This window comes from Nelumbo nucifera, chromosome 8 (assembly GCF_055504915.1).
Source record: "Nelumbo nucifera cultivar China Antique chromosome 8, China Antique-T2T, whole genome shotgun sequence".
NCBI classification, from domain to species: domain Eukaryota; kingdom Viridiplantae; phylum Streptophyta; class Magnoliopsida; order Proteales; family Nelumbonaceae; genus Nelumbo; species Nelumbo nucifera.
The window spans coordinates 31,428,181-31,440,849 of record NC_142656.1 but is presented as its reverse complement, the minus strand read 5'-3'; the positions used below and the strand labels follow the sequence as shown (position 1 = coordinate 31,440,849).

The 12,669-nt window shown below is 33.9% G+C and overlaps 1 long non-coding RNA gene across 1 annotated transcript; it reads right to left on the bottom strand.

Moving 5' to 3' along the window:
• Window positions 1–1,914: 1,914 nt before the first annotated feature.
• LOC104603141 (uncharacterized) lies at window positions 1,915–10,621 on the bottom strand. Its single transcript, XR_736158.3, has 2 exons — window positions 9,853–10,621; window positions 1,915–2,573 (listed from the first exon to the last, which is right to left on the bottom strand). It is a non-coding gene; the product is annotated as an uncharacterized LOC104603141 (long non-coding RNA).
• Between the last annotated feature and the right edge of the window lie 2,048 nt (window positions 10,622–12,669).

Below are 12,669 nucleotides of genomic sequence, written 5' to 3'. Positions count from 1 at the left end.
GGTCTGGAATCGGAACTGGAATGGGCTATTCTGATTCCAACTGTTTGGTTGGGTGGAATAGGAATCCCATTCCCATTCTTGCTAGAATGGCATTCTCCCATTTGAGGGAATGGTCATTCTCTGCCATTCCCTTGGGAATGAAATCCCATTCCTGCTGATTTTAATTTTCATTCCCATTCCTGTCTAAACTAAACAGACTATGAGAATGGACTATTCGGGTTTCGATTCCGATTCCAATTCCGACTACAAACCAAACGGACCCTGAGTTGTGATTTTCCTGTCTGAACCAAACAGACTATTGTGATTTTACTTGCCACAAGTTGTTCTCTGTAATGCCCTTGAAATTATCCAAGCTCCAATCTGAACTGATCCAGGACAGAACGGAGTTTTTGTAGATTGTTAACCAGGCTTTCCTCCCAAAGAAAAAACAATTGAAGAATGGGCACAATGTCCTCAATGCAGCCAAAAATCAAGTCCAGTACTTTACAAACTTGTGGGTAGTAATCTTTGCCACCCCAACGCAGCACAAAGTCGATTATAAAGTCCAGTATTTAAAAACTTGCATCCCTAATCACCAACACCCGGTAGTTGGTGATTTGACATTCCTTCATTTGAGGTATGAACGGAGAAGTACGCCACAGTCCACTGTAGAATTCTGAAATTACAGCCCCCATAGTCTGAGACCGGATCTGCTCCTCAGATATGGTGTCTCACACCGACCTCACAGGCACATCTCACCGTGCATTAAAAACATTTCCCGTACTTATGTGTTATTATTTACAGGAGATGTTCTCAATGCATGGTGGGATGTGCCTGTGAAGTCATTATAAGGCGCCCTATGTGAGGAGCAGATCCCAATTCCCAGTCTACTAGTAACCCCCCCTTATAAATCGCATCCTACCGTGAATTTGGCATCGATGGGGTCAAGATTCATCCCACCTGTACAGTACAGTAGGATTAAAAATTCTGACGTGGACTGAACAGTCGCTCTTCCTATTATGAATGCCAGAGGCCTCATATGTACATCCCTAACCACTAGCCCCACTAACCCAACTCTTGGTCTCCTAATATGTAATGATTTATACTAAGTTAACACTAACCAACTACCGGCAAACACCCAGTAGTTGGTGATTTGACATTCCTTCATTTGAGGTGGATAAACCACAGGAGCAAGCTATATCATATTATGAATGCCAGTGGCCTCACATGTGCTCCCTGCAACCATTAGCCCCACTGGCCACTGACCCGACTCTAAATATACTGTATAATGATTTATACTAAGTTATCACTAATCAATGAGAACTCATAAAAAATCGTGGGGGTGGTTTTGATTGGTCAAACTCGTGCGAGAGTGGGGATATGATACCAAAAGATCTAGTTATTTAAAATTGTTGACTAATCAAAAGCATTCCCATGAATTTTGAAGAAGTCTAATTCATTAGTGTACAATTAGTACAAATGAGACAAGATCATAAGTATCATACCAATGCAATGGCTGTGTTGGGAACATTACAGCCATTACACATCCGGTCCCAACAAGTCCCAACAGTCATTACAGCCATGAATGAGGAACATTTCCCTTGTCCTTCAGGGTGAGATGTTCCTAATGCACAGCTGCACTGGTAGTTGGGACCCTGTGTTCGGACTCAAGGGCTATAGAACATAAAATGCATTTGACCCAGAGAACAAAACAAGTAATTTCTAGTAATAACATTCTTTCCATTTGAAATTAGGCATTTTTATAGTCTAATCTCCTTCAGAATTCATATATTAATTCTACAAATATATCTATCTTCACCCCCTATAAACAACATCCCCGGAATCTCCCCCTTGACACAACCTAAAATGTATAATCACATTATGGATTTTGAGGTGGACTGAACTCCATTGAAAAAGATTACAAGTACAAATATATACAATATAAAATCTTGTACTGTATTATTTTATATATATTTATAGTTGTACTCTTTCCAAAGGGAGTGGGCAAAACCCCTAATACCTTTCTGTAAAATCACCATTAAAAAAATGCTCAAAACAATCAAATAAAAAATGACGAGGGACATAAAGGGCTTAACCAATAGATATATATATATCCCTTACACGTGCATAGAAAATATATTATTATTCCTTACATATCTAAAAGAGAGAGTAAAATCTAAGACCGCCATAGTATGGGGTCTGCCTCATGAGCGGGCTGCGCTGCCCAAATAGTCCAAGATAACATTCACACTAAAAAAAGGTCTCCGTAAACTCTGGTTATTGGGACGATTGGGCGGTCTGAACTTATTCATTTGAGATGAGATGTTGTATATAGGGATATATATAATTATTATATTATTATATATATTCGTGCGTGTTGATCATATGTTTCTTCAGAGTTCAGACACGGTTTAGTGAAGGAGAGGGTGATGTGTTATTCGACCAAATGAAGACCCTCCAAAGGGGTCGTTGCTTGCGTTTGGGAGGGTTAGCCATCAGCTCCGACTCCGACCTCCTCAGCATCTCCCACATCACCTGCACATCTTCGTATCCGCATGTCTGTACATCGTCATGCAGCTTTAAAAGCCCACTTCCTGCCCGAAACAACAGTTAAGACAATATTCAGATTACGATGGATCATTAGATCAGTTCAAATCGTCACGCAGCTTTAAAAGCCCACTTCCTTCCCAAAGCAACAGTAGAGACAATATTCAGATCACGATGGATCATTAGATCTTTGAACTCAAATCTTCTAGGCCATTGACTATAGTAATTAGAGGAAAGCTAGTGAACACCTGGTTTATGCAATTTCTGAACAATTCATCATCTGACCAGATTAGTGGGTGTTTGGTAAGATTACAACCATTTTGTCAAATAACAGATTCTCAGGTTTAAGTTGTCAAAAAAAAAAATAATAATAATAAAAAGAAAGAAAAGAAAAGAAAACACAAAAATAGCGACATGACATCTTTTTTTATATGCTTCCTACCATGTGTTTGGATGAGTGATTTAAAAGGTGTGCCTAGGCAATAGACAAGGTGCATTTCAGGATAGGCGCCTCGCCCAGGTCCTAGGCGCATGCCTGATGCATTTAGGCGTGCGCCTAGTGCGCCTTGTGCCTCGGCCCAAGCATGTGCTTTTTGAAACGTTTTTGCTTTTTTTTTGTGTCTAGTGGCTGGAACGGGGGCTTCGCCCTCAGACCCCCGTATTATACCCCTATTTGGTAATATTGTTCATTCATTCATCCTAATAAAATACCTTATTAAAAAGCAATAAAAACTATAAAATCATTATTTTTTTTTTGTGAGAACTAGAATTTAAGACTTAACGTGGACTTATTTAGGCTTGCCTCAAGGGGCGTGGTATAAAGGTGGCTCGTAGAATCAGGAATGTAATATGTTTTACATCACATTAGTTACTTGAAATAATGTAATTGGGAAAAAAAAGAGATTGTGGGTTTTATATGCTTAAAAATGTTTTATGTATTTGATTTTATTTTTAAATTCTCATTTGAATATGTTTTACATGTTATATTTATGTATTTTAATATTGGATAGTAGGTTTTTTAAAATTAAAGTTCATATTTTTATTAATATCATATTTATTAATTTTTTTGCATTTTTTTGAATTTTTTGAATTTTTAACCTTTTTTAATTTTTGTGCCTTGCTTAAAATGGCGCACGCGTCGCCTTGCGCCTCAGGCGCAAATTGACCCCTATGCCTTATGCTTTTAAAACACTGGTTTGGATATATTTATTTGGACATCATTAAAATGGAAACATCACAACATCACTATCATATCAAAAATCACTTCTATAATAATCTCCAATTTTAAAAACCTATCTATCTATTCATCTATATAAAAAATCACTTCTATAATCACCTCCAATTTTAAAAATCTATCTATAAATACCCATATTTTTGAATTTGCTTCAAATGTGAGGATAGAAAATGTAATTTTAACTATTATTTTCAACACATTCAATTCCTTCTTATTAAGTTTTATAATTAAGGCATTAATTTTCATAATCTCTCATTGAATTCTACTCTTAACAAAAATACCCACTATTTTTTAATTTGGTTTTTAATTATTATTTTTCACCTCATTCAATTCCCTTCCATTAAATCTTATATTTAAAGTATTAACTCCGTGAATCCTACATTTAAGCTATTTTTTCTCACTAATAAATAGCTTAAATGTAAGACTCAATGAGAAAGAATGGGAGTTAATACTTTAAATATAAGATTTAATGAAAGGGAATTGAATGCGGTCAAATGGGTCAACCCATGATAACATAGTTGAATAATAAATTTTTTCAAAAATTAAAAAAATTGGACACAACACTAACATTTTATATTAATCGTTTTAAAGAAAATAACTGTCATAAAAAATAATTGCTTCATTGATGTTGAAAATGAAATACAAAATTTAAAATCGACCCAAAAGTGAACTTGTTTTCCTATTTGGTGGCAGATCAACAATTAAACCTCTTAGGCCTTGTTTGTTAGCATCTTTGTAACATACCCAGGTAAGTGCACTTACCCATGTTCTTTTGGTTTCTAGGATTCCTAGGTCAGTAACAGAATGACATTTTTACCCATAAAAAGCTAATATAAAAATGGGCAAATTTGTCCCATTATGCTTTATAAAATTTCTCCCTAGGTGGGAAAGTTACCCACCTAGGGAAATAGAGTGTATTTTACCGTGGAGCCCATTAGTACATGCAAAAAGAACATAAGTTGGTCAATAGGAAAAAGATACCCATTGACCAACTTTCCCAAGCTTATTTATCAGTAAACGAACGAGGCCTTAGGTCAAAATGTGTCAACCCTTTATATCATAATAAAATAAGAAAAATTAAAAAATATAAAAAATACAATATATATATATATCTGTGAAAAATATATAAATTTTGTAAAAGGAAAATTATTTTTATACAAAGAGTATAAAATATTTGTAAAAACTGGAAAGTTATTATTATTTCCATAGTCATCTAAAACTATCATGTGCAATGCATGTGCACGTCTTCTAGTTATTCCTAAAGACAAACATGGAGACAAGTCAATTCTTCCACTTTATAATGTGGCGAGATGAGAAAGCAAAAACCCTAACCTGAGCTTGATGCAGTTGAAATTCTCCAAATTGGACAATTGAACAAGTAGTCCTTCCGAATCAATTCCACTTAGCAAACAACATCTTATGTACCCTAGATTGACTTGAATGGTCCAAACTTTAATTTTTCACAAAAAGCATAGTTTTCAAGGCGCCAAGGGAAGGCTGGGTGTTTGGGGTCGCCTAGTCGCCTAGGTGATGGATTTTTTTATAGAGAAAACATAGATCCTAGGGTAGTTCCGTAGGTACCATAGTATATAAACACACAAAATGAATATTTTAGTTTAATAGTGCCTATTTTATAAGTATAATGTCAAAAAATAAAGAATAAAAAAATAATTTACAATACATAAAATAAAACTGCTTGGCAATTAAGTGAGGCGAGCCTCAAAGGATGCCTTGTTGCATAGGGTAATTTACAATACATAATACAAAACTGTTTGGCAATCATGTTTTGCTTTTACCCATTTTGGAACTTTAATAAAAAATTTTTTAGGGTAAATTACAAATAAATACATGTTCGTGGATAGTGTCATACTTAAGGGCTTGAACATTCAAGTGTGACAACCAAGTATCCTAAACTTTAGGAAATATGCACACAAGTCCACCGTCATTAACTAACATCACAATGGGTGATAAAATTACCAAATTGCACATTATTTTCCAATTTATTTAAGATCGATACCACTACTTTGGAAAAAAATAAAGCAAATTACAAAGACTTTTCTCTATTGATTAAAGGGGGGGGGGGGGGGGTGGGTATCCAAAACAAAGAACAGGCTATATGCTCTGAACCTCAAATCAACCCAAGCCCCAATGATTTGATGTAAATACATCCATTCATGTGGATTTTGAAGTCCTAAAAAGTTTTAAAAATGAAAAGGAAACAAAAATAATCACATTATGTACATCAATGGTGGTTCCTAGGTTCAGCTGTTTCTTGACGAATACACAAGTGTATTACAATTCTTATTGAACTCGCTTCCTCCAAACTAACTTGAGACATTGAGAACCTCAGTATGTGTATCATGTGCTACAACCATAGTAGTGAACTTTCCACACCAAGATGGAAGCCAAACTATGTAGCATGTGTTATGGCAGTAAAAGATTGGATTATTTGCATTTTTACTATTTATTTGACACAATTTCAGTTTTTCACGAATTGCATGTGACAAGGCATTGAATATCAATCAAGAGGCCCTTACTTGTTTGCGCGTTTCAATATGAGAATAAAGATGTTGGAGGTGATTCTACTATGGTTATCACTAGGGATGAGCATTATTTGGTTAACAACTTAAAACCAAAAAATTGAACCAAAAATTTTGATTTTGGTTTTGTTCGGTTTTTGAATATTTCGGTTTCGTCTTCGGTTTTTAGAATTACAAATTTGGTTAACCAAATAAACTGAACTTTAGTATATAATATGTAATATATAATATATAATGTGTAAGATATAATATATTATATGCAACATAATATATAATATATTATCTATGTTATTAAAATTCGGTTTTAACCAAAATAACCAAAAACCAAACCGAAAATTTTGGTTTCGATTATTTCAGTTTTTCTAAAATTCAGTTTTGATTTTGGTTTTTATTTTTTCAGTTCAATTTTTAAAATTTCGATTTATTCAACTCAATCTTTTGAACCGATAACCACCTTGTTTGTGACTTGTGAATGCCAAGGACTTCAAATTTTGAAAAGGATATGATGAGATTCAAGAATAGGAAAAGGGAGAGTATGATGGCGGGCTCTTCAACGGACTGCCTTCTTCTTACCCACCTTTAAACCCAATGTTTTCAGTGTCAGCAATGGTGCCAAGAAGATTATTGCTAAAATCGAACCCATGGCAACAAGAAAGAGAGAATGAAAGTTTAATGGGAGGTTGGTGAGAAGGGTATTTTTGAAATTTTAAAAGTTTTAAAAGTGCACATGACACCACCTATCCAAGACAATTGACGAAATGCTAACGGTCAAACTTGACCATGTATTTTTCAGGGTACTTGATTGTTTCACCTGAAAGTTCAAGCCCTTAATTGTCACTACCCCCAAAGTACAAGGTACCTATATGTAATTTTCCATATCAAAACATGTTGAGATATAGTAGGTTCCCACACCCAAACGATTGAATTGTTTATAGAGGAGAATTGTTGATTGGAATCACATACCAAAGCGAATAGGATCCCAAACTCTAGCATTGGATTCTTTATCATTGTATTAAGCCCAGATAAAAAAATATTCCAATAAAATGAATTTGATTAGAGAATAGGCCAAGGTCTATTCCATCACATCCAATTGGCTCACCAATGTTTTGAAAATTGGTTTGTAAATCCCTCAAGTAAAACTCTTCTAAAAGTAACTTATTGGCTAATGTCCTCAACTAAAGAAGAGTCCTAAATTTTCTACAATTTGTGGGCATTTTGGTTTTCAACTCAAAATCAACTAAATCATCTACTACATAAATGTTGTTTGGCTATTATGCTTAATTAGGAGCAATGTTTTCTATCAAATTGCAACCCTTTCAAAAAAAATCCAACATGACAGTGACTGCCATGAATGGTTCAATCAAACAAGATCCGCTACAAAGAAGACTTGTACAAACGGATATCTAATCAATTCAAGAGTGAAAATAATCCAAAAAAAGTACAAACTTTACGGATAACATGCATGTCCACTCTTGATTGGACTACATAGTCCGTTGTACAGGCCATTTTATAGTATATCTCCAGATTCAATTAAAATACACATAACAACAGAATAAATACTTTTTCAAAATGCATCTACTTAAACAAATAGATTTGCTCTATGCACACCAACCTCATGGCCTATCACAGTCATGCATTGGGAACATTTCTACATTAATGACAACATAAAGTATAGGACTGAAAAAGCTGTGACATTGATGTGAGGAGCAAATCCCGATTCTTGTAAGATTAATGCAACTGACCCCATAGATAACAAGGACTATGATGATGATACATTCCAATGCTAACACTAAGAATTCTATTGGATGATAACATTTGAAGATATAATAAACCTATCACTAAAACACAAAGCAATAAATTTTCCAATATTCAAAGGACTGGACCGGACATAGAACCGGAGAAAGGAAACATTCATGGGTCATAGGTTCAACCAGGGTCGAACCATGATGACATGCATGTATATAATATATATATATATATATATAGGTGATATAAATGCTGTATATAATATATTTTTACAACTTTTAATATAATTAGATATGATGGATGGATGACAACTTTTTTAATTTTTAAAACAAATGATAAGAGTTCAAGTCTCTTAATCTATATTTTCTTTAGAATACATGTATAATGAGGTAATATACACGATAAAGAGTCATTAAGGTTGTGTTTGTTTTCAGTGTAAAAACGGGCCACTGTAAATAAACTCCACTCCCGATCCGTGTTTTCATGCGTTTGTTTTCGGTGTAAGTTTTACATTGAAAGTCGATGTAAACCTCCCCATCATTTGAGTTTTACATAAATAAATACTAAATTGATGTAATTTTACACATCAATGTTGAATTCCATTGATGTAATTTTACATTAATGACATTTTATGACTAATGGTAATTTAACAATATATAAACATAAAAGATCATGAGTTCAAGTCTTGTCAAATGTATTTTAAAATTTTAATTATTTAATGGCCCGAACGGTTTCATGAATTAAGAACAATTTAGTAGTTAAACCAACTGATCAACTAGTTTTAACAAATATGATTATTGGGGTGTGATGAATTGACTGGTCATGAATCAACTGGTCCAACCGACCGGTCCGATTCAGAAAGAGGAAGTATCAACAGAATATTCAAGTCCAACCGCACATCTCCAAGACTCCCAAGAACAAACCCGAATTAAATGGTTTCATGATTCATCATGACTTATTCTTCCTAATATCGATGATGAACGACACGTGACGCGCATGCACGGTATGCTACCCATCACCATAATTGCAGGAGATGAGTTTACATCAACACACCGACACATCTTTTACAAAAGGCGCGACAACTTACTACAAGTCATGCAGTCGACTGCTCGACCGTTGGATTTCGACAGACGTTAAACTACCATCCGACGGTCTCCTTTTGGTTTAGATACTACAAGAGCAAATGCCCTTTCAGCCGTTGGAATGGTACCCACAAACGCATTGTCTGTCGGGTTCTGATCCAATGGTTGGTGTCTGGAGAGCTCTCGCTTTGGATAAAAATGAGAATAAAAAAGAAAAAGAATTTCTTTAATTTATTTTTTTCAACCAAAAAGAAAAAGAATTTCTTTAATTTATTAACTTTCCAAAAAAATAAAAACTCAATAATTTCTCCTATTTTACTGAGAAAAGCAAAAAGTTGTAGAACTGCATTTCATAATAGAAATCAAGAATAAAAAAATTAAATTATATATCGATGAACGAAAGCATGAACCAGACAAACGAAAAAAAAAAGAAACAATTATCATTATCAATTATCAAAAAAACGATGCGAAAGAAGATTGATAGTTAATGCTAACATGCGCCGGTGGAACGTGGAGCTTAATCGACCCAGACCATCTGAACTGCTAACGATCAGAGCAAGATCGGAATGGTCTGATCTCTGCTTGGCGCGCGCCATGTACTACATGCGCACGGTAGCTTCTCCACTCCACAGTCCACACTTCGTTAATCCAAATCCAACCAATTTTCTTAATTAAATTCATTATTCGGTACATCCGCGAAGAAGAAGTTGAGTAGAGAACTCACCGTTTTTCCGAGACCTGACTCGAGCAGCAACAACAACCCAGACTCTCCTCATCGGGAAAATCATCTTCTGCCACCAATCCATCAATCGATCCTTTACTCTAACCCTAACCCTCTTCGTCCGAGTCACCCCGAATCGGACCTCAACCGACCCAAACTCAGCCAGAACTGAAACCCCAAATCACTCCCCCCGGCCCCGATACACGCCACCACAAATCAAATCCACTGAACTAATCAAAACTAAAACCTCTCAAATACAACAATCGACTGGTCAAGGGAGAGTGAGGGAGGACGGAGACGAAAAGAGAGATATCAAATCGAGACAAAAAGCCCTGGAAACACGTTTCTTCGGTTCTCGCGCCAGGCGGCTCCTCTTCGTACCTTCCACCTCTGTTCTCAGTTCTCCTCTGCTTTGCTTCGCTTCTCTTTTAGCTTTAGGCAGTTTTTCCACCGGGCCACCGGTTCTTCTGATCGGAACTGACCGACGCGTGCCAATGGAAAAGGCAGTATTTCAGTTTCCACTCTTTGTCGAGTGACGATGCGACGTCTGCACTCAAGTGATCGTGCTTTGGCATCTCTCAAATAAACTCTTCGTTTGGATGACGTCGTGGCATTGCTTTAGGGCGTTAAACGTATTATAATATTATTGGTTGATTTTCTAATTATGCTTTGACTTTTGTGTCGGCGTATTAGATCGTAGGGAGAGAATCCGAGCCTTTTTTTCTTTTTTTTTTCAAGTTCAAACGAAGTAACCAATTTGAAAATTTTGAAATCAATTCCTCGGCGTCGGCAAAATGTGATAGCCAAACAGAATTTGATCAAAACTCTTTCGGTATTATATCTTTTCCGCATCAAAAATTAGAAAAGATATGATATCCGAAAAACAACCACTAATAAACTAGAATCATAAATATGACAGCGAATCATCAAATTGATGGGTGGATTTTGATTGGTCAAAATTCTTTTCATAATATATCTTTTCCGTATTAAAGATTTTCTCAAAGTTTACTCGAGAATTTATCGTAGATTAGAGGTTAGATCCCAACCGATCACATGATTTTAATGTGGGCCACTATGAATGGTCAAGATCACATCCAATAAATGGTCAATATCTATGAAAAATATCTCTTAGATGCAAATCAAAGGATGGGATCATGGGATGACTTAGGGTGTGAACTGTATTCTAAAATTCGATTTCGAATTGGATATTCTATATAATTAAATCGAGTTCAGATAATTCGAATATCTAATCAGCTGAATTTGGATATTCTATTCTTATCAAATAAGATTCAAATTCGAATATGACCTGATTTAATCTGATAAATATCCGAATTTGACCAATTATTTAATTCTTATATATAATATATAAAATATTTTATATGATTTATATATAATAATTAAGTTATATAAATAATTTATATATTTATATACTTTATATCAATAAAATATTTATTTTATATATTTATTGATTATCTAAAATAATTAATTAATTGAATTCGAATCGAATTGAATATTTGAATATTTAATCATATTCGAATTCGGATATTAATTTTCAATATCTATTGGATATCGAATTTTCGAATCGGATTCAAATTTAGATATTGCATGATCCTATTTGAATTCAATCCGTTTACACCCCTAGGTGGAAGCAATATAAATTTGTGAAACAATCATGTTGAAAATGGATTTTTGGCTCCAATGACCCTTGAATTTTGGAAAATGATCAATTTTGATCCTAACTTAAAAAAGGGAAATTGTCTAAAACTCACCATGAGTTTTCAACATTTCTCTTAAACTCACCACAACTTTTCAAAATTTCTAAACCTCACCATGTCAGTATGTTTTTATTTTCCAAAATTCACCTTCTGTTAGTGCAGCGTTAATGCTTCTTAACAGAGGTGTCCATGTTGGTATAAATAACAATTTTCATGACCAAATTACCCTTGAACGGTGAGTTAGAGGAAAAATTGTCTTTTTTAGTTTTCAATTTTCTTGTTTTTTTTTTGCATTTTTAGTGTTTTGTTATAATTTCCAATGTTTTTTTTATAATTTCTGTTTTTTTATATTTTTATTTTCTACAATCTATAAATTTTCCTGTATTTTTTGTTATTTATTTGAAATTTCTGTGTTTTTCTATAGTTTTTTGTGTTTTTCTACAATTTTTATTTTCTGATTTTGTTTTTCAATTTCTATAGTTTCTATAATTTGAAAATAATTTTTTATTTTGTTTGTAATTTCTATAAATTTTTATATTTCTTGTAATTTCTATGTTTTTATATATTTTATATTTGAAAATATTTTTTTTGAACTTTTTCCTTTTTAAATGTCTAAATATTAAAATGGTAGTATATTAACACCCATTAATTTATTTTGTATATATTTTATATTGTTCTATGAATGTTAAAATGGTAATATATTAACACCCGTTAGTGACATGATGAGTTTTAGACATGTTGAAAAGTTGTGGTGAGTTTAAGAGAAATGCTGAAAACTGATGGTGAATTTTCAATAATTTCCCTAAAAAGAGGCCATTTTTTATCTCGAACCATTAAGAAAAAGGCCTCCTTAAGGTTAAAATGGGTCATAGATATTGATGCATCTATTAGATATCTATTTAAATAATTGTTTTAAATGACATGGCTTGCCGAGTCGGCCAAAACTTTTGTAGGTGAGCTCCACTAAAAGCTTTTGCCCATTAATCAATGTATACATGCCAACAAAATAACCCAAAACAAAATTAAATAAAAAAACAAGCATAAATTTCTTAAACTATCTTTATTGTTTAGCTAATTTATTAAGTATACCTTTACTGTTTGACTA